The sequence below is a fragment of the Nomascus leucogenys genome, chromosome 4 (genome assembly GCF_006542625.1).
Source record: "Nomascus leucogenys isolate Asia chromosome 4, Asia_NLE_v1, whole genome shotgun sequence".
In the NCBI taxonomy this organism is placed as follows: Eukaryota; Metazoa; Chordata; class Mammalia; order Primates; family Hylobatidae; genus Nomascus; species Nomascus leucogenys.
Genome location: NC_044384.1, coordinates 149,556,507 through 149,580,375, shown reverse-complemented (window position 1 = coordinate 149,580,375; position 23,869 = coordinate 149,556,507). Strand labels below are relative to the sequence as shown.

General features: G+C 51.2%; 1 protein-coding gene across 1 annotated transcript in view; it reads left to right on the top strand.

Annotated features, from left to right (window-relative positions):
• Nucleotides 1-244: 244 nt before the first annotated feature.
• Nucleotides 245-23,869, top strand: part of DLGAP2 (DLG associated protein 2) — a 921,880-nt gene continuing 898,255 nt past the window's right edge. Inside the window, exon 1 of the mRNA XM_030812421.1 lies at nucleotides 245-491. The gene's annotated coding sequence lies outside the window, so the exon portion shown is untranslated. The remainder of the gene's footprint in view (nucleotides 492-23,869) is intronic.

The following is a 23,869-nucleotide window of genomic DNA, read 5'->3' as shown; positions in this document are numbered from 1 at the left end:
GTCCAGAAAGGCTGACCCTGCCCAGGGGTGACGGGTGTGACCGGGTCCCCCGCTAACTTTCGGGCGCGGTGAGCGTCGCCCGCGCGCGCCGCGGTGGAGGCTGCTGCTTTCCCACCGGGAGCCCGGCACAGTCCCCGGGTGACCCGCGCGCCCCGCTCAACAGTTGGGGCCCGCCTGTCCGCGCGCTCCCCGAGCCGGGCCCTTCCCCAGATGCAGCCGCGCGCCGGCCGCCCCCCAGTGCGCCGGTGCCTCCCCGGGCGCCGAGTGCGCAGGCGCCGGCCGTGAGGACCGACCGTGCGCCGGGCTCGAGCGCGGTCTGAGCGCGCGGCGGCTGGGGCGGCGGACGGACGGACGGACCGCGGACGGACGGACGGACGGACGGACCCCAACCCGCGAGCCCCGGGAGCCGTCTGCCTGAGGAGGGGCCGCTTCGCCATGTCGCCCCGCACCTGCTGAGCCCGGAGGGTCCGAGGATGTCCGCGCTGAGGAAGGTGCGAGCCGCCGGGGGCCGCAGGGAGCTGGGCGCTGGGAGCCGGGCGCGAGGCTGCGAGAGCCGTCGAGGCGGGGAGGGGGCGGCGTGTCGGACCCGCGGGGACGCCCCGAGGGCGTCAGGGTTGGGGGCGGGGGCAAGCGGGGGTCGTGCCGCCCGCTGGGGCCGGAGCGCCAGGGACCCCAGGGACAGCCTGTGCTCGGGGGTCGCGCGTTGCGCTACTCGCCAGGCTCCTCGCATCCCTGGCCGCGCTCGGGGGTGCTGGGACCCTGGGGTCCAGGGGTGCGGGAGCGCACCGGGCCGCGGAGGTGTGAAATTCTCCGCTCTGCCAGCCCGGGGTGGAGGGGGCAGAGCCTGGGGGGCGCCGGCGGGCCAGGGGCTACGCGCCCAGCTCCGGTGGGGCAGCTGCGAGCGAGTGGGGGCGGCGGGCAGCAGACTGCGTCCCCCTCCCCCCAAGCCCGGTGGAAACGCCGACGGGGACCGGGAATGAATGAAGGGTGCCGGGCTGGGCTGCGCGCACGGGGGCTCGCGGGGACGGGGGCGGCCAGGAGGGGCACCTTGTGCCGGGCTGCCGCGTCTGCCGAGACCAGGCGGAGTGGAGGGTGCGCGCAGCGAGGGGGTGGCCGCCGCCCGGCTCTCCAAGTGCGAGCGAGGAGCACGGGGGCTTTTTTAGGGGTGGTTGCTAAGCGAGGCGCTACCCAGCGCAGGGTTTTGTAACTAAGCCTCCCCCGGCAGCGGCTGTTGCTGTCTCCGGCTCCTTCGCTAACGATTGCAGGAGAAATAATGAGGATGTAATTATTACAGCCCTGAGCGGAGGGCTGGGGGGCGGCGGGCGCGGGCTCCTCTGCCTGCGCGCCCAGGTGGGGCTGGGCTGGGCTGCGCTGGGCTGGGCTGGACGCCTCTCCCCGCCCGGCCCTCCCTCCGAGCGCGGCGTGTGCCGTGCCCCAGGCTTCGGAGCAGGCTGGACCCGGGGACCCGGGGAGGGGCCTGGAGGAGAGATAGTTGGGCGAGGTGGGCACCGGCGAGAAGGCGGAGCCCCGGGACAGCGGAGGTTCGCAGGTGGAGAGCGGGCGCGGGGGCGAGGGTGCGCGGCGGGTCTGCGATGCGCGTCGGAAACTCGCGGCCCCCGGTCCCGGCCCTGCGCGCTTGGAGCCCGGGTCCTTCCAGCCCCTGCGCGACGCCGCCGCCGCCGCCGGTGAATGGCGATCCCGGCCACGGCTTGGAATTGGAAATTCGTGACTTATCGGCAGCGCCGATCTTGTATCGATTAAAGATAAAGCGATCAGCAGTGAATTTATCCTTCGTGTGGATGAACTCGGCCAGCCCGGTTGTGGGGGTTTGGGAGCTGGAAATATTCTCCAAAGCGCCGCCGCTTCTTCCGTCCTCCCGGACTGGAGGCTGGAGGCAGCTCCCGCGACGCGAAGGCGAGGACCCCCCACGAGATCGGGCCTGGGGTGCGGCGGACAGAGACCCGGTCCCAGAGCCTGGCGGAGCCCGACAATCCGCTCTGTCAGGAAGACTCTCATCAACAGTCGGTGAATTAATTGTGCTTGCAGTTGGGAAATAACCCGGTACCTCGTCGTAGCCCGAGGGAGTCCAGGAGGCTCTCCAAGGACCCTTCCCCCAGGTCGCGAAGCTGTGCTAAACCCCGGCCCCAGCGCACCTTGGAAGGCACATTTTGGCCTGAGGTGAACGCACCTTACACCATTTTCATCTTACTTCCTTTTCTCTGAGAAAGGTAATAGATAACCAAGGCCAAAAATGGCAAAATGATGAAAAAAGGATAATTATTGGCAGGTCAGGTTGTTACTCCGGGTTTAAAAAAATGTCATTAATCAGGATTTTCTAGTAGCCAAATTGTCTTGTGCCGGCAGCTGGGTGACTCACAGATTTGGCTCCAATAGTAATTGTAGAGTGTGCGTACCATTTCCTTCTGGATGGTGTGACTTTTTCATTGCTTGGAAGAGAACACATTAGAATATTTTATCCCCTACATCTGGCAGCATGGGGAGCAGGCTGTAGGCAATACTCTGTCCAAGCACATCTGGGCGGGAAGGCCGTGGAGGGACCGAGGAGGCACAGAGCCGGCCCTGTCCTCCGTTCTGTGTCGGGTCACCTGAGGCATCTTCTCCACCTACGCTCAGGCGCGTAGGATCTGCTCTCAGTGATGACCTGGGACGCATCCTGCCTCTGTGCGCCATTCCTGCCCCTTCACTGTCACTCCTTGGTGATCGCCCCTGTTCTTGGGTAAGAAGTGGAGAGGCACAGAATGGCTTCCTCTGTTGATCTACCGCGTCAAATCTGTATATTATAATTTCAGGTTAAAGGGTAAGCGTTGTAAGCAAAATGAGTACTACGTCAAGTAATTCAAAGGAATGAAGTAATTAAAAGTAAAGTTTTCTCATCACGAAGATGTTTTCTCAGATAAGCATTCTAAGTCAACTTTGCATAGTATTCAATGTCTATTTGTTATTCTTCGAAAGAACTTTGCACTTGTGATTGTCCAAAGTGGTACAGCTTGAGACAGAAATAAACATGTATTTATTTACCAGCTTTATGTATGCCTTTTGTTACTTGTGATTTAAATGAGTTAGTTCGACTTTTATTTTTATAGAATTCAGATCACATTACATTATTTGTCCCCAGTGACATACATGTCCTTCTGTGGCAATCTATTGCTTCTCTTATTTTTGTCTACTTATTTCAGTTTTGAAATTCGTAGAAATTCCAAATTAAATATTAAAAGCAAAAATAGGCTGCATGGAATTTAAACTACATTGGATTCTGTGTACCCAGAACCCAACTAATTCTGAAACTAAAGTGCCCTAATATCTTTTTAAGGGTGAGAGGATTTTTTTTGTTTTGCTTTGAAGACATTATCTTCCATAATGTTGAAATTGAAGAAATGCTATGATTTTTTTATTATATAACCTTATTTGAGGAAAAGCTTCACGACTCCTCAGTGATCCAAGGAGTTGAATGATGTATACTTTGAGTGTAGATTTTAAAATGAAGTTAATTAAATATTCTATTTATTGACCCTCAGGACGGATGCTCCGTGGTCATTCATTGGATACAATGAAAATAACTATGATTCATCATTTTGGCCAGATGGGAGTCATATTTAGAGCATTGCCAGCATGCTGGTTATAAAAGAATTATAGGCTGCCATACAGGAAGTTAGTGAGCACACTTTCTATGCAGTTAAAAATTATTCTTAATCAACCGTAGTTTTACCAAGTAGTTTTCATCATACGAGGCTTCCTAGTGCCACTAACTTCTTAAATATGTTTTGTTGTTTCCTAGGTACTTGTGTGTACAAAAACTGAGCATGGTGATTTCATGTGTGTTGATGACAAAAGACTTTAATTTCTAGGGAAGTTAAGCAGATGGGCTTCGGCATTGACCAGGCATGGGGTCGTAGGGTGTGCAAACTCCAGTTTAAATTTTGCATCTGCTGGTAGCAACCCTTCCCTTCCAGGGCTTAACAGCAGTAACAAATTAATCTCCTCAGCAAAGGCAGTAGGAGCTCATCGGTAAACCTCTGTTTTTCTTTTTTCATGTCATTCTTCTGTGCACTGACTTCATCTGCCTATGAAAATCTTCTCCCAATCCTCAGGTCACGGGCCTTGACATGCAGTCTCTTAACTCTAGCTCCAGGAGAGGAGCCTGGCTGTTCTGACATCCCCGTGATGGGTGTCCGCTGCAGGTGCTCTAAGGCAGGCACCTCTCCTGACTTGCTGGCAGTGTCTTCACGTGGGATGTCAGTTGCCTTAGTTCTGAAACTGTCCTGTCTGTATTTATTGGTGGGCCTTCAGGAGTTGAGCTTTCTGGACCTGTTACTGCAGGCTCTGGTGTATTCGCAGTTCAGTGTACGCTTGCCTTTCCAGGCAGCAGCCAGCTCCCATGGGAGAACACCTGCTCCCTCATGGGGTTGGCTTGGTGGACCCTACTTCCCGTCAGAGGTGGCTCCTAGCTCCCTCTCAAGAGCAATTGGATGAGTGAAGAGCGGGAACTTTCAAGGAGAGGAAAGCTTTAGGAAAAATGGTGGGAAAGGTGTAAGGCCTAGAATTGAGGCATCAGTGCACAGCCTTTTGGGGATGGCCTGTCTGGAAATGACGCTCTCATCATCTGTCTGTGGAGGAGAAGGGTGGCCATTATGCAGAGAGCTTGGTCCTGAGATGGCCTGTCTGGAAACGACGCTCTCATCGTCTGTCTGTGGAGGAGAAGGACGGCCGTTATGCAGAGAGCTTGGTCCTGAGGATGCTGTTGGAAGCTCTGAACTAAGTGATGCCTGAACCATCATTACCCCATGACTTTCAGTTACATAAACCAGGAGATTCTTTCTTTGAATTGAGTTTTCTGTCCCTGACAAGCAAATGGGATGTATGAGTTTTTAGTTTCTCCAAACATTTCCGTGTTAAACCTCTTGTTGCAGGGAAAGGCTTGTTCGTCTTCAGGTACTGTTTCTTACATGGAACATTGTGTGTATCGGCAGGAAAAAAAGAGAAAAATTTAAATCAACCATTTTAAACAATGAATAAACATTTGGAAACAGCCCATCTGTAAACGTGTGTTAAAAATGTTTAAAGTAACCCGTGAATTTGACTGATCATTGTCTTTAAAATGTTTCATACTCTGCACAAAACAAGAAAAATGGAAATGACCTCAAGTGTCCACAGGTATGCATTTTAAGGTAGGCTGTATTAAAAAATATCCTTTTGTGTGTAATGAATGTTTGTCCTGTGACTTTGGCACAGCATTGTAAGTGGCTTTTTAGAGACAGGGTCTCCGTCTGTCACCCAGGCGGGAGTGCAGTGGCATGATCATAGCTAAATGCAGTCTTGACCTCCAGGGCACAAGTGATCCTGCCACCTCAGCCTCTCTAGTAGTTGGTGTATGCCACTGCAGCCAACTAATTTTTACTTTTTTTTTGTAGAGATGGAGGTCTTGCAGTATTGCCCAGGCTGGTCTTGGATTCCTGGCCTTAAGGAATCCTCCTGGCCTGGCCTCCTCAAGTGCTGGGATTACAGGAGTGAGTCACTTTTCCCAGCTGCATTTGGCTCTTTATTTGATCTCACTGTATTTCAGTTTTCTCATCACCAAGAGTAGGGCCAATGCAATATTAACTTGATAGGGTTAAGGAGGATTCAATGAATTGATGACTGTAAAGTGATAAGAATGGTGCATGTAGTAAATGCTGGATTAGTCTTGACTATTTTCATCTTGAAAAAATACAATTTAGGCCTACTTTGAGCCAGTCCACAATGGAAGTTATCAAGCCACTCTTTGATTTCTCTCAAAACTCTTTTACTTATTATTTCTGGTCTTCTTTTACTCTTTTGTATATCTCTTGCCACTTTCCGAAAAGTTTTGGACCCAACTTAACCACAAAAGAACAAGGGCAGAAATGCTAATTAGAAAATAGAAATAGAAAATTGGAAGAAACAAATGTGATAACCATGAGGATGGACGTAATTCTCTGGGCATCACGTTTGACACTGAGCTTCTAGGGAGTCAGGTCAACAAAAACCCAAAACCACAAAGCCATGTTCAACCTCACGATCATGCTGTCAGGGTAGATGTTGCATACTCATTTTTTGGTGAAGATGAATTTTCTCTGGCACTAACTTGTAAGAGATGTTCTGAGGGTAGATCTTATTTTCAGGGGCTGGGGTTGTGTAACATATAACAGTTAACAATACAGAAGTCTTTTTTAATGATTTTGTCTTTATTTGGTTTCTTTGAAATAAACCAAAAGCAAAACTCACATGCACAGCCTACACTCAGCACTGATGACCTCTTCTTGGTATTTATTTACTTACTTATTTAGAGACAGTCTCACTCCCGTCTTTCAGGTTGGAGTGAGTGGCATAATCACAGCTCACTGCAGCCTCGACCTCCTGGGCTCAAGCGATCGTCCCACCTCAGCCTCCCGAGTAGCTGGGACTACAGGCACGCACCACCATACCCAGCTAATTTTTTGTATTTTTAGTAGAGATGGGGTTTTACTATGTTGTCCAGGCTAGACTCTGATTCCTGGGCTCTAGCCATCAGCCTACCCCAGCCTCCCAAAATGTTGCGATTATGGGCGTGGGCCACTGTGCCAAGCCTTTTGCTGGTATTTGCATGTGATTTCCGTGGCCAAGTCTTCATGTCTGCATCACTCACTAAGCTACTGTGGTTAGGGCTGAAGACATGTGGATTCACGTTGTGTGTCCTGCAGACAACAGCAATTTCTCAAGTTTCATGTGCCTTCACATTTCCTCTGAGTCTTTGCATCTAAATGCCCAGAAACCTGTTTTAGCTGAAGGTAAGTGACTGTTGTTCTGGTGGCTGTGGCCGTCTATGGATGGAGCCGTCATAATGGTTCTCTCAGACCCAGCGCCACTTCCTTCTTCTCTCTCTCGTCTTGTGCGTTGGGAAGAAGTGCTCGTTCGCTCAGCAAGCTTAGAGGCAGCGTCTCCTCTCCGCACATCCCCCTGACCCACGAGATTGGGTTGGGCAGGTTTCTCTGTGCTCTGACTGTTAGGGTGACACCTGTCACCACCTTGTAATTCCCACTTTCCTTGTCTTTGGTGTTTTGGAATAGCCACTCTGTGAGGAAGGGTCTTGATCACCCTTGAACCCCGGCCCCGGGTCTCGTCTAATAATCTGAATGGATGAAGGTGCAGAAGAGGGGCTGATGCCTCCTTGAGGTACGGATTCCTGAGCCCAACCTGCATCCCTCCCTCTTTTCCAGCCACGTCGCCCTCCCAGGGTGCTGGCTTTCTGCTCCCCACGGTCATTCCCTGCCTCTTCTCCAGCCACGTCGCCCTCCCGGGGTGCTGGCTGTCTGCTCCCCATGTCCACTCCCTGTTCCCTGCCTGGGCTGTGCCCCAGCAAGATTCTGGCTTCACCCACACTTGATAGTGCTTTTCATTCCCTCTTTTCCTCATGTCTGCTCTCTCAAATCTAGTTGGAATGCTGCTTCCCCGGCCCGGATGCCTGAGTGAGGTCATGCTCCCAGCCTCCAAATTCCTTGCTGGGGCTGGGTCCTGGCCTGCACCTCCCCCAGTCTGTCCACATGCTGTCCTCAGTGCAGCAGAGATGGCGGGAAGGGGTGACCCAGGCCATCCCCACACCTGCCACAGGGTTTTAGGTCATGTCACTGGATAAACAGTTGCATGAACTCGTAAATACTCATAGTTAATGCCTCGTTACGCCACTATCCCTTCTCCCGCTGCTTCTGAGTTGTGGGTGCTAGAGACAAGCACAGCGGCAGGTTCTTTACCTTTTTTCTTGGTTTTTAATATGAAACCTTTAGCTCTTTAAAAATAATTTCCATTTTGTAACATTCTTTGTAATATTTTGACATTCTGAACAAACTTCCAAACATCTGTTTTCTGACTATACTATATATAATTTAGAAATTTGCATAAACAATTGAGAGTTGTAGTTTCAACCTTTTGTTGTGGCCATTTTAGAATGTAACACTGCTGGGTCTGAAACAAAATGTTCTAGGTTGTCACTATAATTAGATTCATAGTTTTATTTTTGTTGGTGAAACTTGAGTTCCCTAGTTCTTTAAAGCAACCAAACAGTATTTCTCAGTCTTCAATTTATCCAGTACTTGCTTCTCTAATGATATTTTCTCGAGTCACAGCACTCAATTTTTAAAAATCTCTTCTTTGCATGTAACTATCCCAGCAATTTCACTTCTGGAAACTTTTCCTGAGGAAACAATCATGAATTTATAGCAAGTTAGCTAAGTGGATGTTCCCTCCAGTTTTGTTTCGCAGTATAATATTGGAAAACAGCAGTAACAGGATGGGGTAAATTCATGGTGATACAGCAATGTTATAAGAAATACACATCCACAAAAAGATGGAGGTTAAGTACTTAATTCTATAAGAAGGTGTTCATACCATATTAAGTAAAGAGAGCGGATTATAAGACAGTATGAATACTTTCATCCCATTTCCCTAAAGCTACTGAGTTTGGAGCATACAGACCAGACTGGAAGGACACTGACTCCAGAATGAGGAACCCTAGAAGCCTGATCACATCTCCATCTCACTCAGCACCAGGTCACCTGCCTATGGGGGTCCGCACCACCCCTCATGGCCCGCGCAGGCCAGCCAAGTTCATCCCCTCAACGCTCTGTCCCTGTCACCCAGGCCTCCTTGCTCGTGCCTGAACGTCAGTGATTGTCCTAGTCGGGGCCTGTGTGCCCTGCAGGAAGGCCGGGGTGTATCTCTCCCTTCCTCCAGGCCTTTCCACATGTGGAGCTTCTCAGAGAAACCAGGCCAAAGTGGGTGCTGTCCCTCCGGTGCTCCTGGCTCCCTTGCCTTCTCACACCCTGTGTGACTTATTGATTTTTGATGTTTTCTGATCATATCTGGCATCTGCTGAGCGCTTCTCATGTGCTGGGCGCTGCTGGGTGAGTTACTTACATTAACTCATATAATTCTCATGCCAGCCCTGTGAGGTCAGTGCTGGCGTTGTCTACAGGCTGCGGATGAGGAAACTGGGGTAGAGGGGTCACATGGCACATTGGATCCTGTGTGGGGTCACACAGAGCCGCAGGCCACATCAGCAGGGGGGCTCCAGATGGGGGCTGGGGGTGCAGCCTCCATCATCCAGTGCCATGGGCTGGGAGAGAAGATCTGCGGGATAGAGGGCCATCCACTGTGGTCATGGCAGTGTCCCCCATGCCTGACACCTTGCTGGGCACGAGCCCCTCATCTGCTGAATGAATGTGGATCAGAATGCCAGCTGCACACCGGCAGGTGCCGAGGTGGACAGTGGTTTTGATTTTCTGTTTTTGTTTTTTTTGCTGTATCAGAATACTTTTGGCTGCAAGTAATAGAAAGTCCCACACAAAACAACTGAAACTGAGGATTTTTGCGCTCTTACCACAAAGCACCACATCGGGGCGTCCTCAGCAACCAGTTTCCCGCTGTCTGCTCTGTGGCCTTCACCATCTGGGCGTAGCCCCTGCTGGCTGCAGATGCTGGCCCTTAAGGCATGATGCGAGGATGGTGCCCCTGTTGGTGACATCGGCCCTGCAGGCATGATGGGGACACCTTTGCAGTAAGGAAACCTTACTGTGAGTTCTTGGGAAGACATCCTCTCCCATCTCATCATGTCCGAGCTAGTGGCTGGGAAGGGAAATGGGGCTCTTGCCCTGGGCCTGGGGTGGTCTTACTCGCCCTCCTGGGCTGAGCTGTCCTGGTTCTCCGGGTCTGGGGAGAGCGACACCGGAAAGCCGGCCTGTCCTAGAGACCAGGAGGCTCTAGAGGGTGAGGGGCTGCCGGGCACTGCCCCGCCTCTGACTGCTCTTCTGAGTTTGTGCTTCTGAGTCTTACGGGACTTCTTTACGTTTGCATTCAATAAAAAGACTGTAAGATATCATAAAGCAGACAGGGAAGGAGAAACTTCCCCTGGAAACCGTCGAGCCATAGTGACAAATGCACCATTTACCGTGCTCCGCGCCAGTCACGCGATGGGCTTCACCGCCGGGCCTCGCTTAGGCATCTTTGGTCCCAAGTTCCAGAAACAAGCTCTGGCTGACGAAAAGCAAGGTGGAGAGGCTGGGAGGACAGGCCACGTTTCAGCCGAGGGGAACACAGAGGACACAGGAGGCTGGAGGGTGAGCTCTGAGGTGGGACGGGGTGCAGGGTGGGGGTGGGGGGGCTCTGCAGCAGTATGGGGGGCTCCATGACGGGACGGGCAGGCTGTGTGGCAGGATTGGGTGGGGGGGCAGGGTGGGGGCCTCTGTGGTGGGACAAGTGGGCTCCATGGTGGGATGAGCAGGTCTGTGGTGGGATGGGCTGCCCTCTACGGTGAGATGAGCGGGTTTGTGGCGGGATGGGCGGGTCTGTGGCTGGATGGGCGGGTCTGTGGCGGGATGGGCGGGTCTGTGGCGGGATGGGCGGGTCTGTGGCGGGATGGGCGGGTCTTTGGCGGGATGGGCGGGTCTGTGGCGGGATGGGCGCGTCTTTGGCGGGATGGGCGGGTCTGTGGCGGGATGGGCGGGTCTGTGGCGGGATGGGCGGGTCTGTGGCGGGATGGGCGGGTCTGTGGCGGGATGGGCGGGTCTGTGGCGGGATGGGCGGGTCTTTGGCGGGATGAGCGGGTCTGTGGTGGGATGGGTGGACTCTGGTTGGGGCTCCGTGGGGGACTCCTTGGTGGGATGGGTGGGCTCAGGTGCCTTCTGTCTCTGTCTCGCTTCTCCAAGACTGAGGTCCACAGAGCCAGCTCAGCTCTGCCATATGCTCCATGTCGCCATAGGGGTGCAGCGTCCCGGGTGGGGACAGCGTGGGCCATGTGGGCATCGGTGGGTCAGCATATCCCATGCTGTGACCCGAGGAGGAAGCCCTTACCTGGCGTTTGTTTTTTCCCAGAAAAGCACCAGAGTCCAAACCATGGAGGAGCCTGGAGATAGAATATCTCGTATCATTTACCACGCACTTTAGCTTTTTAAAAAGTGCTTACATATATTGGGTGACATCCAGCCCCGCAGTGCTGTGAATTTGCAAACGGCCTCACTGAGGAGCCTGTGGCGGCACACAGGTGCTCTGCACTGCCCATCAGCGCCTGCCCGCTCCTTAGAGCCCTCCTCTGCAGTAGAGTGGGACGCTCTCGGAAAGCAGCCAGTGGCTTCCCAGTGGACAAGGATGGGCGAAACCCCGGGGTTACTGCTTTGTCGTGCAGCATGGAGACCTTTCCTTGGCTGCCAGAGCTTTGCTTTCTGACAACTTTTATTATATTTGTTACATCTCTTGAGATTCTTCTCACCTACAATCTATTTTGTTCTCTCTGTATCTGGTGGTATAACGGGAGACGAGTTAGGCTACTTTTGTACATTTTCTTTTCTTTTTTCTGTATTTGAGAGAGGGCCTTGCTTGTTGCCCAGGCTGGAATGTAGTGGCATCATCATAGCTCACTGCAGCCTTGACCTCCTGGGCTCAAGTGATTTTCCTGCCTCAGCCCCGAGTAGCTGGGACTACAGGTGCACGCCACCACACCCAGCTAACTTTTTATATTTTCAGTAAAGCTGGGGTTTGGCTATATTGCCCAATCTGGTCTCAAACTCCCGGGTTCAAGCAATCCTCCTGCGTTGGCCTCCCAAAGTGCTGTGATTACAGGCGTCAGCCATTGCACCTGGCCTTCTTTTCTTTTATTTCTGGTCATTTTATCTGCTAAGTATTTAGGAGCTAATTAATGTATTACAAGTCAGCAATCATTCCATGACCTAGAAATGATTATAGTTTATTGGTATGTTTCTTTCCAGCCTTCTTCTAATTATTTTAAAAATCAGAATTGGAAATTACCTCTTTTTTTCACGTTATATTGTTTTCTAAGAATTTGGCCATATATTCAAAACATCGTTTTATAATTTAATTTTCTTCGATGTGTAACGTTCCTGTATGGAGTGTGATTAAAACTTTCCCCTATTGTTTGACATTTAAGTTACTTACAAAATGTTTGGCCATTGTTCTGTGGTTAATGTATTTTTAAAAAATATTTTCTGAAAATGTAGATCTTTTTTTTCTCCAGTCAATTCCTAGGAACAGAATTATTGATTAATGGGTGTGTTTAGTTTCCTAGGGGCTGCTATAACAATTTACCACAGATCGGGTGCTCGAAACGGCAGAGCGCACTCTTGGTGCTGGAGGCTGGAAGCCTGGAGCCAAGGCATCCTGGGGCCTGCTCCCTCCAGAGGTGCAGGGAGGGTCCCCTCCTCTCCTGGCTTCTGATGGCTCCAGGCGTCCTGGCTTGTGGCCTCATCACTCCAGCCTGCTTCTCTGTCTCCACGTGGCCTCCTCCTGTTCTCCTGGGGTCTCCCCTTCCATCCATCTCAGATCTCTCCTGCAGGACACATGTGAGTTTGGTCAGGGCCCACTCAGAAAGCCCCGGGTTATCTCCTCATCAAAGAGCCTTAGTTCATCACCTCTGCAAAGCCCGTCTTCCAAACACGCTCACATTCCTGGGTTGAAGGGCTTTTCCTCGGTCTCCCCAGGGCCGGTTAGGCCGGCTGCATGGGCGAACGTTCCCGAGTCTGGAGGCCGTTGCCAGAGCTCTCTCTAGACGCGCACATCCACCCTGGCACCACCGGTGGGCACTGGCCGTGCCGCATCCTTGCCACACGAGGGGAAGTCAAGGCGATTGTGCAGAGTGGGCTCAGGGAGGACGTCACAGGAAAAGTAACAAAAGAAACCAAAGTAAAAAGGGACAAAGAAATGGATCGATAGATCTAACGAAAACATTTAGAATCTTTTCTATGTCTACAGGAATAAAATCAAGTGCATTTAGAAACTGGTTAATACCCCAAATATGAGGGTTTTCCTAAGTGCATAAAAATGGACAAAGAATATAAACAGAAAATTAAAGAAGCCAATATTTCAGTTAATAAGCATTTGAAAATGGTCAAAATTGCCAATGAATGGTAACAGAAAACATGACTTTTAAAAACTACAAGCGAGCTATTATTTTACAGATAATTAACGGCCGTGCATTTTGGTGTCTGACTTCCAGGGCACCTGGCCCATGTCCCTGTCTGCCTCTGCCCTCCCCTGCACGGGTCCGTCTATCCTGTGGCCCCTATGGCTTGCCGTCTGCAGCGTTTCAGGCTGATGGGAGAACAGTGTGTCCTGTCTTTATAATGAGATGTAGATTCCCTATTTCAAAAGGCCTAATGGGATAGCATTTTTTAAAAAGAATTCAAAGTGGCTAAATTTAGTTTCTGAAAAATGTCCAGTCCAAAAATAGACCTATTCTGAAATATTCGTCTCTGGGCCCCTGCTCGTTTTGTCTGAGAAGGTGAGTTGGCTGAGTTGTGGACGGTTGGAAGTTTCTTTTTCCATCAGCAAACAGGTGTCCGCAGGCACGCTGATCTCCGGCCACCCTCCCATGGAAAGGAGCGTTTTCCTGGATCTCCGGCCACCCTCCCATGGAAAGGAGCGTTTTCCTGGATCTCCGGCCACCCTCTCATGGAAAAGAGCATTTTCCTGGTGCTTGGCTGCTGCAAGTTTCTGACAGTTGCTCAGGAGGTGTCGCGCCGTCTGTCCTTCTCACTCGGCCATCTCGTGACTCTGTGACCAGGCCTCATATTTTTTTCCCCTGGGACATTACAGAAGCTGGATCATGAGGTTAGAAAAACCTCTCTCTGAGTTTCTTGTCTCTTTCTGGTCCTTATAGTAATTTCATCTGACACTTTATAGTAAGTCCTTATATTAAGTTCTTCTGACACTTTATGGTAAGTCCTTATAGTAAGTTCATCTGAAACTTTATAGTAAGTCCTTATAGTAAGTTCATCTGACACTTTTTTCAGGCCCATTTTTTCTCTTTAAAGAAGTGGTCATTTGCTGCTAGCTTAGAAGAGGGTCTTCCTTCAGGGCTCTGGTGTGGCCCGGGCTCTTCCCTGGCATTCACTCACCCAGTTTTCATCTCACTTGCTGCTTGGAGATGAGGGTGCTGGGTTGCCTGCACCCCCTTCTCCCTTCCCTGTGCTGAAATCATTGGTCTGTCACTTTTTCCTCACTGTGAGGTCAGTGTGGGCTGAATTGTTCTGTCCAGTTGTCCTGCCATGAAGCAGAGAGGGAGAGGAGAGTCTCAGATAATCCCCAGGCTGCTGGCTACCACTAGCTGGCCCAGAAGGCAAGGTGCACATTGCTCCATGCTCATGCCTCGCCTTCTTCCAGCCTAGTATGTCCGGGCCGGTCTCACACCCATGGATTAAAGAGCAGATGAGGCCTGGTCTTGCCCGCCGGAGATCCACAGTCAGGCAGGAAGCACAGATGTGCCAATGTCGGTCGTGCCGCCAGGCAGAGATGCAGCAGTGCTGAGCCGGATGCCCCTGCTGATGGCAGGGCCCGGTCAGCGCCAGCTGCCTGTGCTCCATGCGGGGTCAGCACCAGCCGCCTGTGCTCGGTGTGGGGTCAGCACCAGCCGCCTGTGCTTGATGTGGAGTCAGAAGGAGGGGATGGGGCAGGAGGTTCACCAGACAGCTCTGTCCTTGCTGAGCACAGTGGGGGCTGCCCAGAAGATGAAGGCTTAAATTCCCTCCTGAAATTTATAAGTGGGGAGATGCCATGGCGGCCAGGAGGCACTGGAGAGAGGCAGCCTGGAGGTGCAGGTCGCGCTTGTGAGGGATGCTTGTGACTGGATGCTGTGTCTTCAAGGTGGGCAGGGGAGGCCTTCATGGTACTGTCGGCTGGGCCCAGGGCACTGCACGTCCAGCTCAGAGCCTCCTACTCCTGCCCCTCCAAGAAGGTGACCTCCGGGGTCCTCAGAGCAGCCTTCTGTAGGTGACTCTCAGCTGTTTAAATAGATCACCCTCACCCGGTTCCCAATTACTATCACGTGAAAAATGGCAGAAACTGCAGTCATTGTGTGGTTACCACTTTCCCACACCTCTTCCTTAAGGGAACAGAGTACAGCTCAAACAGTCTTTTAACTTTATGTATTTGGGGCAAGTGTTACCATGTGTCTTGCAAACGTGAAAGCAGAGGTGTGGAGAAGCCAGGAGGGTTTTGAGAAGCCAGGAGGATTTTGAGAAACCAGGAGGATTTACTGGTGGCACGCAGACATGACCGTTTAGGGCCGGATGGGTGTTGCTGCGGACCCTGTCACTTACGCAGAGGAGGGGCCCGGTATTTATGAGGAATTGCTACTCTGTATCACGGAACACAAACTTTACAAACGCGTCTTTGGAGGCTCATCAGTGCCGGGAGGTCAGGCTGTCCCCTGCTCTTTCTTGCGTTTTCAGCTCACATGGCCCTGGTGGGTTTGTTCTGCAGCCCCCTCTAGGGAAATGGGACATTCAGTCACTAGGAAGAATAAGGGCCTTGAAATCATAACTACGCCAGCAAATATTTACTTCCAGGAAAGAAGAATTTCAGGGATGCCTGTGAGGTGGGAGGTGCCGCTGAAGCTCTTTTCAGATTGTGGACAGACCTGCAGGAATGAGAAGTTCTCCACAAGGCACTGAGAGGGAGGCACAGATGCCTGGGGGAATGAAAAGGAGCTACAGACGGTGGATGGAGCAGGAGGAAGTAGTTGGTGCAGCAGCCAGCAGCCCTAGGAGCTTCGAGTTCTTTATTCATCATTCGAATGCTGTGGGTATAAAAACGTGCCGGCTCACCAGATGGAGCCTTATCCACTCCACAGACACACTTGCGTGTCCTCTAAGATGATCCAAGATAATGAAATAGATAAATACTTGTTATTTTCCTTGAGGTCTTAAAAAATCCTGCGCAGAGACAGCCGGGTATGTTGAGTGGCCTGCCATGGGGTAGGCCGTTCCCTGTCTAGGTGGCGCGGTATGGCGTGTGATTGCAGCAGGAAAGGCCTTCGCGGTACCACCACGCGCAGACCCTGGACGCGGCGTCAGGTGCTCTTTAACTCCCCATTTAACAGCCGTGCCTTCTTGTCTACCTTGCCTGGAGCCCTCTTTCCGAGGGTAGGAAGCTTCGGTTGCCTGGCGGATCTGAGTGAGGTTGGAGCCGCAGCGCTCCACGTGGGGAGTCAGTGTTAGCGCGTGGGAGGCCTCAGAGCAGGTGCCTTTCCGAGTCCTCACGGCAGCCTCTGCAGCAGGAGTCCCAGCCACACTTGACAACCTTTCCTGGGGCTCACTTTGCGAGACCCTGACGGATTTCGTCCACTGTCACTGCCGTATCCCATCGCCAACTCTGCGGAGTACTTCCCGATCTCGCTGACACACGGTTCCGTTCCACACTGACGTGGACAGATTTCATTGAACCTTAAACAATAGGACAACTCTCTTCCTAAAAAATCCAGGACTGACAGGACCCAAGACACTTTCAGCCTGGGTTTTGCATGTTTTACCTGCCTGCCTCTGTGCCCATGCCTTTCCTGAAAGGTGCAGTGAGCTTTGCGTAGAAACAATGGTTGCAGTGTCAGTATCTTACATTCCTGAAGCTGGGAATAATATTACTTAGACGTCCAAGGCCACAGAGTAGGGATTGAAAAGCAGTGTGCCTGCCCAGGTGCGGGGCTTACACCTGCAATCCGAGTGCTCTGGGAGGCCAAGGAGGGAAGATTGAGGTCAGGAGTTTGAGACCAGCCTGGGCAGCATAGTGAGACCCTACCTCTAAAAAAACAAAGCCAGGCATGGTGGTGTGCACCTGTAGTCCGGTTATTCAGGAGGCTGAGGTGGGAGGATCACTTGAGTCCAGGAGTCTGAGGCTGCCATGAGCCACACATGCCACTGCCCTCCAGCCTAGTGACAGAGTGAGACCCTGTCTCTAAAAAAGAAAGGAGAAAAGCAAGTAAGGAAGCAAGCAGTGTGCTGTTGTAACCAAGATACATATTTTTAGTCCATCTGGTAAATCATCCTAGCAATTTGTGATAATCTGGATGACTTTGGCTGAGTTTCTGGAAGCTTGCTGACAATATGGTCTTCCAGAAGAGGCTTTTGGCATGTGTGGTGGATACAAAAGAGGACACGAGGGTTTATTACTGATGAGTCATTCATTCATTTGATGTATTTACCAATAACCCCCAGTGTGCCTGTCACTGGGTTTGGCCTTGAGTATGCTTTTGTAAATATAGAGGACAGTGTTTTCTGGATTTAGGGTCTGTGGAAGGAGATAAATATTAAGTATCCTGTAATCCCAGCACCTTGGGAGGCCAGGGTGGGTGAATTGCTTGAGCTCAGGAGTTTGAGACAAGCTTGGGCAACGTGGCAAAACCTTGTTTCCACAAAAAAATACTCAAATTATTAATACGTGGGCGTGCTGGCTCTTGCCTGAAGTCTCAGCTACTCGGGAGGTGGGAGAAACAGTTGAACACAGGAGGCAGAGGTTGCAGTGAGCTGTGATTGCCACTGCACTCCAGCCTGGGCGACAGAGCAAGATCTTGTCTCAAAAAGAAAAAAAATTAAGTGCCAAGCAAGTGAATTGCTAAACATGTTTTTAATAATCTTAATTATAACTGAGCTCTGGCTGTGGGAGCAGCTGGAAGCCCATTGGAGAAGCGGCATTTGAGGTGAGGTCTGGAGCGTGAGCAGGAACGAGGGGCAGGTGGGGGTGAATGTATTCCAGGCCCAGGGAGAGAGGGAGGGGCGGAGCTCTTGGTGAACCTGAGGACTGTGAGTCGACTAGCGGCTGGCATGGCTGGGGGCCTGGAGAGGGGGCCCCATGCGTGTCAGATCCCTGGCTGGGCTGCCGTCCGCCGGGTGATGCCCCCAGGTGTGGTTTTGAAAGAGCAAAATGCCGGGCGTTGGCTGGGAAGCCAGGATTCTGAATTTGTCAATTGACTGTCGGGGCTGTGCCACCCACACACCAGAGACCATGGCAGGCAGGGAGGCGGGTGGAGAGTGTGGGATAATGCTGGGGTGTGCCCACAGGGGGTTGGGGGATCCACAGACATCCTAGTGCTTACCTGAGGCTTGGTATCCTGAGCTGTTGGGTTCCTGTTTTAGGTTATAACGGGTATTTGGCTGACAAGGCAGTTAGGAGCCAGGCTGTGAGGGCCTTTTGGGTCATGTTAGTGGCTTTTTTTGTGCTAATAGTCATAAGAACACACTGAGTTTGTGGCTGGAATACCTTGCCGGGGGCTGTGTGAGGATGAGCGGGTTGGGGCCCCGAGTGTCTGGGAGGAGCTGGCGTCTAGGGGGAATACTGCTGGTGGCATAGGAGACGGGAGAAGGTGATGGACTCACGCTGTTCAGCAAGTGGACCAGGCATTGTCATGACCAGAGGGGGAGCAGGTGTGGGCAGGTGAGGGCTGAGGGCAAAGACTGTGCCATTGTGGGACCGCCGTTGACGGCCAGGTTGGGTCGGAAACCATGGAGCTGATATTGAGAATGTTCTCTAATCTGTTTTTAATTAGCACACATGCAATCTTATGTATTAGAGAAGATTTTAAGACACAATAAAAAATGCATGAACTTTAGTTTGCCAAACCAGGCCTTGTTCTTTAGGTGTGAAAGTTGGGATTTACTTTTTTTCGTCTCCCTGATTTCATATTCATATCCAGCCTACCCTGAGATCATACTGGGATCTCGGGACAGAAGTCTGTTGAGTCAAGACCTGTGCAAGCTGAAAGATCGTCCGGTCAGGCCTCACCTTTCACAGATGCGGAAACTGAGGCTGGGCCTGGAATCCCCCTTCCCCTGAGTGCTGTCTCCCACACAGGCTCTGCCCAGCCACGCCCTCCTCACCCTGAGCTTGAGTCAGGAGAACGTTCTTTTAGCAGATCTCCCGCCTCCGGTCTCTCTCGGCTTGAAACCATCCTACACACAGCTGCCGGGATAATCTTTCTGGAGCCATTTTTATCATGTCACTTCTCTGCACGCGGTGTTTTCTGTTGCCTTTTGGCAGACCCAGATTTCTCCTTTCTGGCTCTCAAGCTTTCTGCAAAATGTCCTCTTTCCTGGGGTGCCCGCAGTGGGGCTTCCGGAATGTTGCCGCAAGAAGCTGTTTCCGAGCAGTTCCCTGATCTTGGCTCCCTGTTTCCCGCCATGGGGCCTTTGCACATGCCGCACCCGCACCTGGAATACTCGCCATCAGCCCCCACCTGGAGCTGTTCTTCCTCATCGCTCTCGGTCCCCTTCCCTTTCCCATCTAACTCAGGGCCCTTTCTGCTTTAAACTTGCTCCAAAAAATTCTTCCCTCCCCTGAACTCTGACCATTTCTTCACTTTTGGGTCCCGTTTAGCAGTGAATTATCCAGTTTACATTTATAGAATATGTAAAATACTGCAATCCAGCCACCCTGCCCTCATCCAGTGATGAGGCCGATCTGTGAAAAATGCTAAGAAGGCCCCCATGAGATTTACTGAAAACACGGTTTCCTTCATGTGTTGGCCATGGTGCAGTTGCATGAGACTCGATTTATTTAGCACCGTGTTTTGAGGACTGTTGCTCTGAAAGTTGAATGACACCCGTAGGCACTGGGCTGATGGGATGTTCTGGTGGGTTCCTAAGCGTGAGCCTTTGCCTCATTTGGGTTTTCTGTTTGGACCCTGCTGTACCCTCCCCTGTGTCACGTGCTGCTCACGGCAGCTGACGGATGGTGCTGAGTCACAGGCTGTGTGGTCCACAGGCTGGCTGAGGCTTAGGATCGTACGGGACCATATCTGAGATCAGATGTCTTTGAATTAAAGATTGTGTGTCTTTGGTTTTCCTATTTTAGGTTCATGTTTTTAGCAGAATCTCGAGGGTGTTGAAGTTGTTCTGAAGCTGTATCCAATTCCCTGGTGCTCTGCATCAAAGTCACTATGTAATCAAAGACTGAGTCTCCTCTCGTGTATTTTAAAGAGGAATCGGGGCACATGTACCAGGCATTTCCGAATGCGTCTTGTCTCCTCCTTTCCCACCTCTGCGCTCATTAGTGACTGCCGGGCGGCATGGCGCAGGTGTGTGGGGTTGAGTGCTGGTGCTGCCTGCCGCCTTTGAGCAGTGAGGACATGGCTGTGCCCTTTACTGTCCCTGCCCTGTTATTTTATCTGCAAAATGGAGATGATGGTAATTTCACCACCTACCATACATGGCTGTTACAAAGATCAGAATGAAATTGAGGTCCCTGAGGCCTAAAGAGCAGGGGTGGCCATCCCGAGGTTCCCTCATGGCCAGGTGGACAGTGAAGCCAGGGCTGATGGAGGGGCCCCTGTATTCTGAGCAATATTTCTTATTTTTGTTTCCAAAAATATTTTTTCGTCCAGCAAAAACTCGGTAGTGCCACATCTCTACTTTCTGAATAAACCTTGAAACAATCATGAAGGCCTTTCTGTAGGTAGAGGGTTACATCGTTTCCCTGTTATTGCTTATCAGGTTGTATTTAAAAACTTAAAAATGATTTAATATTTATATATTTATAGATATTTTAAATAAAAGTAACGTTTGCGTATAGTTTACAAATCAAATAGTTCAGAAGGAACTACAATTGAAAAGCAAGAGTGTCTTTCTCCACCTCTGCCCATCCGAAGGTGCCCAGGAGAATCACTGGTAAGTCACTGTTAAAGACTCCCTTTTCTGAAATTTTATTTGAGACAGGGTCTTATTCTGTTGTCCAGGCTAGAGTGCAGTGTTGCGATCATGGCTCACTGCAGCTTCAACCCCCTGGGCTCAGGTGATTCTCCCACCTCAGCCTCCTTAGTAGCTGGGACTACAGGTGTGCACCACCACACCTGGCTAATTTGTATATTTTTTGTAGAAATGTGGTCTTGCCATTTTGTCCAGGCTGGTCCTGAACTCCCGGGCTCAAGTGATCTACCCGCCTCAGCTCCCAAAGTGCTGAGATTACAGGTATGAGCCACCATGCCCGGCAAAGACTTTATTTTTCAAAGAGTTTTAGATACACAGCAAAACTGGGCAGAAGGCACAGAGAGTTCCTATCTACCCACTACCCTCCCCAACAGCCTTCCCATTATCAATGCCCCTGAAAGCCTTCCCATTATCAATACCCCCGACAGCCTTCCCATTATCAGTACCCCCGACAGCCTTCCCGTTATCAATAACCCCCACAGCCTTCCCATTATCAGTATCCCCGACAGCCTTCCCATTATCAATACCCCCCACAGCCTTCCCATTATCAATACCCCCCAGAGCCTTCCCATTATCAATACCCCCACAGCCTTCCCATTATCAATATCCCTGACAGCCTTCCCATTATCAATACCCCCCACAGCCTCCCCATTATCAATACCCCCCACAGCCTCCCCATTATCAATACCCCCCACAGCCTTCCCATTATCAATACCCCCCACAGCCTTCCCATCATCTATACCCCCGACAGCCTTCCCATTATCAGTACCCCTGACAGCCTTCCCATTATCAATACCCCCGACAGCCTCCCCATTATCAATATCCCCGACAGCCTTCCCATTATCAATACCCCCAACAGCCTCCCCATTATCAATACCCCCGACAGCCTTCCCATTATCAATATCCCTGACAGCCTTCCCATTATCAATACCCCCCAACAGCCTTCCCATTGTCAATATCCCCTACAGCCTTCCAATTATCAATATCCCCCACAGCCTTCCCATTATCAATACCCCCGACAGCCTTCCCATTATCAGTACCCCCGACAGCCTTCCCATTATCAATACCTCCAACAGCCTTCCCGTTATCAATATCCCCGACAGCCTTCCCATTATCAATACCCCCCAACAGCCTTCCCATTATCAATATCCGCTACAGCCTTCCGATTATCAATATCCCCCATAGCCTTCCCATTATCAATACCCCCGACAGCCTTCCCATTATCAATACCCCCACAACCTTCCTGTAATCAATACCCCCCACATCCTTCCCGCTGTCAGTACCCCCCACAGCCACCCCATTATCAATACCCCCCACAGCCTCCCCATTATCAATACTGCCTGAGTGGTGTGCCTTCCACAGTGGATGGACCCACACTGACGCGTCATTGCCGTGTGGAGTCCATGGTTGATGTGGGGCTCCCCGCTGGGCTGCATGTTCCCAGGGTTGGGACACGGTCCCGGGGTTGGGACGGGTGTGCACAGGTGTTTGTCCAGCACTCCGGAGTCCACGGTTGACGTGGGGCTCCCCACTGGGCTGCACATTCCCGGGGTTGGGACGGGTGTGCATAGGTCTGAGTCCAGCACTACGGAGTCCACAGTTGACATGGGGCTCCCCGTTGGGCTGCACATTCCCGGGGCTGGGACGGGTGTGCATAGGTCTGAGTCCAGCACTCCGGCATCCCCCAAGGTGGTTTCCCCATGTGACTCCCTACAACTGGTTCCTGTGTGTAGTTCTGTGGGGGTGACTTACCCACTCCTGATGTATCTACTCTAGACATTAAGTATTTATCACCTCTTCCCCTCTCTTGATAGAATTGAACCGTTGCTTTTAGTTCTTCCTTTGCTAACACATTAACTTTAAATAATAAATTGCACCTTAATTTCTTGCTCTGTCACCTCTAGGCAGTGTCAGTTGACAGCCCAGCTTGCCGTAGAGAGATGCTAGCAGCTCCACACTTAACTTCTCATTTCACTTCCACCACCCAGCATTTGTCAGGGTCGCGACCGTTGAAAGTCTGTTTAGTAATCAGAGTTAATTTTGGTGCTTTTTTATATAAGCCCAACATTGAAAATACATCTCTGTGTCCACCTGACGCTGACATTTTCCCTGCAGAGCTGACTGCTGCACACTGAGGGTTTTCTTTCTTGTCCTTCCTGGAATTTCTGTGGCTTTTTCTTTTCTTGCATTTCCATCTTTATTCCTCTTAAAGGCGTTCCAGAGGCCCAAGGGATGATGCAGTTTTTCACTGTGACACCTCCTGTCTCCTCCCTTGCTGCCTGAGCTGTGGGGGTTTCTTTCCTGGAGTCTTCACTGTGACCTTCAGAACCAACTTCTCTTTAGGCCTGAATGCAGTCCTGTCCTTTCTAACCCTTTCATCTCTCTCCTGGTTAGACTGATTGTTTCTGAAATTTCTCGTGTTTTTCTGTCTTTATTTCCACCCTCATTTTGTTGATGTCCATCTTCAAATAATTTCCTAAAGTTTCTCATCTGGCCTGTCTGAAACTCTACCCTAATATGTTTGTAAGTTTGGTTGGGTATAGAATTCTGACACCAAAATAATTTTGCCTAAGAATTTTGAGGACGTTTTCCTTTCCTGAGTTTGTTGGTTTTAACTCAGTGTTGTTGCTGGGAAGCCTGATTTTTGTCCCTTTGGTGAAACTGACTCGTGCTGTCCCGACACTCAGTTTCTTCTCTTTATCCTTGTGTTCTAGAAACTCACAAAGGTGTGCATGCATGTCAGGCTTGTCCCTCAGTGCAGACGCAGCTCTTCGTGGGCACCTCTGATTTGGAGTTGCACGCGTGCACCTGCTGCTTCCACAGGTGCTTGGCGGTGTCCCCCCACCCCTCCCACCTGCTCTTCTGTTGCTGGGGTTTGCTGTTCTCCTCAGGGTGCTTGCACTGAGAGCCATCATGCTGCACGAGACCCTCATTCCCAGAGCTTAGGTCTCAGATCAGTTTTTGAGAGGGAGAATGTTCCAATTTTGTGAGTGGGTGGTAGTTTCCAGGCTGATGGGCATTTTGGTGGGGGGGCATATGAGGACTGGCAGCTGACGTGGTCGGTCCTGGCTAGCATCGAGTGTTTGCCTGTGCCAGGCGCTGTTCTGAACCATCCGCTCTCCGCATGTCGCGTGTGTCCATTTCATCTGTGCCTGGAGTGACCAGGCCTGGGTGTCTCGAGCCTGGCGTCGGGGGCCAGGTCCCTTCTCAGCTCCCCCCACTTTACTTTCTCCTCTGCTCCCTTCCTCTCCCGTTCCCAGCAAATTGGTGGAACCTGCTGGTCTTCCAGCTAAGCCTTTCATGTCTGTAGATTTCTTTCTTTCTGAGCTCCTTTACTGTCACTCACTGGGGGTTTGAAGGAAGGGGAGGCACATACATACAGT